The sequence below is a fragment of the Anneissia japonica genome, unplaced genomic scaffold, assembly GCF_011630105.1.
Source record: "Anneissia japonica isolate Jap-2015-1 unplaced genomic scaffold, ASM1163010v1 scaffold2617_len527014_cov191, whole genome shotgun sequence".
Classification (NCBI taxonomy): Eukaryota; Metazoa; Echinodermata; class Crinoidea; order Comatulida; family Comatulidae; genus Anneissia; species Anneissia japonica.
The window spans coordinates 146,024-152,346 of record NW_022714155.1 but is presented as its reverse complement, the minus strand read 5'-3'; positions in this window follow the sequence as shown (position 1 = coordinate 152,346).

Here is a 6,323-nt window from a genome sequence, read left to right as displayed (position 1 = left end):
GTATTTGAAGCTCTAAAACGTAAGCAAGCTTTAGAGCTTACGGACTGCATAAAGTGATGAATATAAACATCAGCACCTTGGTTGTTCACATTCTGACAGATTTACAGCAAAAAGGTATGACAAAAGATCATAGCCATTCGCACTACCTCGTCGTCTTTCATCTTTGCTATTACTCGACGTAACGAATTGTGCTGTGGTTATCACGTACTTGACGCTAAAATCGAGGATGATGCACGAACAACTAGGGCTATTCTATTGAACCTTGGAACTGGAAATAATTCCTGTTTTTGAATGATAGGCCTACCATTATGCTATTTAAGAGTTCTTGCCAGCGGTAAACTCTTAAAGATAGCATTGAATTGCGCCTTAAACACAATCAAGTAACTAAAACACAGATATAATTTATGAAAATTAGGCTTATAAGCTAATAACTAATGTACAAAGTTAAGCAATTCAAATGTTGAATTGTATTGTTTAAGTACATTAACTCATCATAGACAATATTGATTGGTCTAAATTATTTATTTTGTAGTTTTATACATTGCCTATTATTCCAATCTCATTTATGTAATATAATAGTATTATTTTAACATTATTTTATCTGAAAGTAGCTTTATTCTTCACATAGGAGCTGAAGAAAATAGTGGATCATGAAAATTCGGTTTATGTATTTAAAAAATATATGTTTAAATGTAGTCATCACCTAAAGAGTGCTTCTTATCTGTCATTAATTTACTTAATAAGTCAAATTTCATAGGAAACAAAAAAAAAATGTGTATACGTAGGCCTGCAAATATCAATTTAAATTTTAGTTGTTTGGTTATACTTGTTCGTAGTGATATTAATTTAAAGTTAATTCAACAAAGTCGTATAAAAATATAATGTATAACAACGACATGATATTTAAGATTTGAAGTTTAGAACATTATTAATTTAATATGAAACTGTGGCCCATTCAAAAATTTCGTTGTAGGCGTATTTTAAAATGAAAAGCTTGCGCACCCTGAATAAAAAAATATAAGTTCACTAATAAAAATACATTATTAAATAGTTACTTGGTGTACATGTAATATCAAATTCAACAGATGTTTAATTATATAAAATACTTTACTTATTAACGAAAACAAGTACAGCATTGCACACAAAAGATTGTTTTTACACAAGTTAGTGACACCGCTAATAGATAAAATGGTATTATTATTAATAATCACAACTTCAAATGTAAATGTAAACTATTTAAATATTTAAAAAAAATGTGATTGAAGTAAGTTGGTAAATTATGACTATTTATATTAAGGCTATTCCATATGAGGTTGTTTCCATTTATAATGTGCGAAATTGTGATTAAATGATAGGTCTCTATAATTGTTCCTCACAAAAAGACTGAACAACCTAAATTACTTTTTAAAAATGTAATTTCAAAGTCTGTTTATAAACTATAAAATAAAAACCACAATGAATCACCAAGTGGTATTGTGTAGATGGTATACATCAAATAGTCACTAGGTGGTCATGATACTAGGAAAATTGGAAGATTTAGATGGCAAGATCACAGCCATGAATCATGGCCTATGTGATGGAATTTGGTAACAATAATCAAACTTAGGTTAAAGTTCACGATAGGGTCATTAACTTGACGATGACAGATCGCCAGATAGGCCTGTATGGACAGTTGACATTTAATTAGAATTTGAGTTGGCATTTTGGTTAATTATGCTAATTAATTCAAGTTATTTTTATAAAGTCGGTGCTGGCCTGAAACAACTTAACTAATGATATTATTTGAGGAAATTGTATGCGAAAGTATTGTCTGTTTATTAGGTCTGTTGAGGGCCTATGTATATATTAATTTATTAATACATAATAATTAATAACATTATGTTCTACACATGAATTGATTTCAATCATTCACAACCGGAAACACAAATATTATATTCAAATAATACATTTTCATAACAGGCCTATAACCTAGTCCTATGATAATTGGATCACTATGTTTGGATATTGTTGTATTCCGATTTGAATAACCAAACGAAATCTATAAGTACATACAGTATTGCGTCCAATCTAGCTTATTTTATAGTTATAATTTGTTTTCTATTTGTCAGATTTTGTCGGCAAGATTCAGATAATTATGATCATCTTTTTATATATTATCATTAATATTTTGTTAATATTATTATTATTAGGCCTATTACATATTTTATTATACTAATTTAATGTTATCATTTAATTTAATTTTAATAAATAATGTTTAAAACTGGTTGAGTAGTGGATATTTCAAATAAAAGCTTAATGATGCTCAAAAAATTTTAGATATTGACGTCTTCGGATGTGCTTGTTCAAGATGAAGATATCACTGAGTGTCCTTTATTACACTAATTTGCTATTTCCTATAGATTCAAGAAACATGCTTCTAATATTTCCTGCTTCGACGCCCAATTCAATAAGTGAAGACTATGTGATAGCGATGCGCAGTTTTGACAACTTACCTATTGCGCAAGTAGGCCAACACATCCTAACTAACAAGTTTACGTTTATTAACGTTGCAGTTTGGTGTATAAAACTTTTTTTTGTAGAACCATAAACACGAATTTATAACGTAATTTTACAACTAAAAAACATTGCCTCGTCATTGTCTGACATACAGTGCCTAACCACAACGTTCGCCAAACATATAATTTGTGTTTGTTTAGAATGATAATAGAACCACAAAATAGATACTGAGTATGATAACATTTATCTTTATTTTCAATTTCTATAGCCATTTAAGTCGAACGAACTAAGACATCGGGGAATTGGATTGGATTGGTTTGGATTTATTCGGTGTAAACACCAAGTCTAATCACAAAGTCTAGAAGAAGACTTATTTCCAGTGTGGTCCTTCTGGAAATGGTTACATCAAATAATAATAATAATAATAATAATTATAATAATAATTATTATTATTATTATTACTATAATAATAATAATTATAATAATAATAATTATTATTATTATTACTATAATAATAATAATAATAGTAGTAGTAGTAATAAAAGTAACAATTATTGTTGTGTCTTCTTAATAATGTGACCATTATAAGTATTTTTTTAATAATAATAATAATAATAATAATAATAATAATAATAATAATAATAATAATAATAATAATAATAATTATTATTATTATTATTATTATTATTCTGGATTTATATAGCGCCTCACGCAATCTTAACCTCGGGGCGCTTCAATGTAGAGTAATGGTGTGTATATATTTAAGAAGACTTGGCACGTCAACGAATAAATAACGGTACTTGGGTATTTATTTGATATAAATTTGACCTAAACATTGATGTTGTATCTAATTTGTACTTCCATCAATCGACAATGTTTTAAAGGAAACCAATACGGAGAGAACATGAATTCAATTATTTCTGAGATAATACTCTCAATAATTATATGGTAGAAAATCGCTCAGTATTTTCTCTATGGTTTTAGCTTGAACTTATCTACCACTGAACTGCGTATGTTCAGTATCCACATCGAATAAAATGTGTCTCCCTCTCTTGTGTTCAACTTGAGAATGTTACGTAATCTTGTAATTAAGAACCCAGCGTTTCTAACATTTATGTTAAAAGAAAAAAATGTCTCCCTCTAACGGGTCTAGCATTAGATTATCCAACGAAATAGTAATACGTATTGTAAGATGAAAAAAACCATTTTGGCGTAGGCCTATTTCATCTTTGATCTTAGTTTACAAGCAACAGTGTTAAATACGTATTCATAGTTATTATTAGTATTATTATTATTATTATTTCTTGAAAAATGCACCTACATCTAGGTCTAAAAAACATTAGGCCTATAGTTGATCTACATATAATTCCAATGGTCATTGATTTCTTTTATGTAGTGAGTGATTCAAAGTGAAATGGTATCGTGTAGTTTAATCTTTGTGGCTGATCAAGGACGTACGTATCTTCATCCAACTCTTCAAAATACGTGCCTATATTCATTCTGTCCCTTTTCATTACGTTCTATCCAAAGTTTACATGTAAACAAACACGTGATAGGATGCGCATTAATTTCCTGAAACGAGATAAAATTCTGTCTTTTGAGGCGTAAAACCTGATAAAAAAATAGTTCAATGTCACGCCCTGTGGCTATAGACAGCGCAGAGTAAAAAATGTGTTTATAAGTAGAAAATTGTGATTGAATAGAAATCCCTGAGTAGGCTACAGTATTGTAAATCTAACATTCATTTCATATTTAAAACCACAATAGCGCCAGCTAAGACACAATAATGTCATCTATGTTTGGCCTCGTTTGAAAGAAATCCACGATTCACTTGGGAAACTACTCAAATTATGATTTCATCAAATATATTGTTTTGCTGTTGATAACTTCAGCCCAGCTCTCAAGTACAGAGGCGTGCACTGGTATTCGTGTTTTCTTTTTCATTTGATTACTGGATTTATTATTACCAAAATTTGATGGTTGCTGTATCATTACTTTATTGTCTAATTCAAAAGACCAAGACATTCAAAACATCTATCCTAAGCAGTGAGTGTTATAAAACTAGTATAACAAAATGATTAATTAAAAAAACCATAAAAACTACTGTAAATCCGAACGGAATGACACAAGGTGACTGTGAGTGTACTAATGTGATGTATATAATTATAACTTAATTGTTCCTGTTTTAAAGGAGAATTACCTCTAAAAAGATAAGATTAAGAAGGCGGCCTAATTGAAAATGATAGTAATTGAACTATCAAATTATAGATAGATAATCTCAGACACATTCTAAGAAGGATCGCTAATTAGGATAATAAGGGGCTGCATATGACCTTGCACTCAGTATAAGTGACTGTATCGCCGGTTGACGTCATGATTAATTTCGGATCAGCATTAATAATCAAAAATACAAGTAAAAAATGATATAGTTCTTGTCATTAAATGTGGTGTCAGCGCAATACAAGGTAATACAGGGACATGTAAACCAAGAAAAAAGTAGCCTATGCCAAGTATTTTACCACGACAACGTTTCTACAGTACGTATTTTCATAAACAAAATATCACAGCTAATCGTACTATGCTCCACTTACTTTTTAGGTTAATACCAAATAGATGATTGTAAAGATGTAGTGCTAAGTACTTGGTAATGTATCAAAGTGTTGCGGTAAATGTTGTAATAATGATAATGTGCTATGCTTCTTTCAGCACTCAACGATGGCAATACTAATGTCAGACGATTACTATTGTGCCGCCCAAAGTGGTCGTCTGCTCTCGAAAGAGATAGGGCGCTAACAAAATGAAAAACGTCCTAATGGAGTTTTTGATATAATTTCCATATGATTCTTACTTATATATTATCTATTTAGTATTTATACTATGGGAACCTGTATACAGAACTAAGTTATAAACTACAGAACTAAGTTATAAGCTATAGACGGTACGAACTAATAGTGTCATAATGTGGCTTAGGGATTTCTAATATTATCTGTTAGAAATAGTCTAGATTTTATCAGCATTAAAATCAACTTACAAATTCGGGGTTTGGAGATATTCTTCATTAACGACAGTATTTTGTAATGATTAACTATACAGTAACAACAGACAAAACTTAAGTAACTTTTCCGGAAATACATGTATATTATAGGCCAATACTTGGGAAGAAAATATAATAAACTGTTAGACAAGCTTATGGTATTTACATTATATTTTTAATAATGTAGTATAAATTCGATATTATGCGGGCCTAGTACAATATAATAACAATCGGATATAATCGTTATTTATCGTACAAAATAAACTCGACTTTTCATAAAGTATTAGGCCTATATGGAATCGGTCATACAGGCCCTGTTTAAAACCAGAACATTGTGGTTAAATCTAAGACAATCGTCATTCAATAAAGAACAGGTACACAAACGCGAGCCTTATAATTGTGCTTAGGATTATCTATTTTACATAGTGAATAATCGATCTTTCATGCTCTATTTGTAGCTATATTATCGGGAGTAACTGTTACAATTATGTAATCATGCAATCAAGGCGCGCTCTGCCTGTCTATCATATTCCAATGACATCGATCAAAATGCAATTTCTTGGTGAAATCGTCATCAGTAATCGACTAGCTCGGAACTATACAAGCGCTAGATACTCATCTAAAACGTATCATCAAAATATTACGTATTATTTACTCGGATTATGTATTGTATGTCAGAATGTCAACACATGTTTTACAGAGAGCAGAGCTACATGCGATGTTTTATTTTCAATGATATAACTTTTCTGGTCTGTTTCTTCATACGGTACTACTTCTAAGCTGTGTAGGCCTA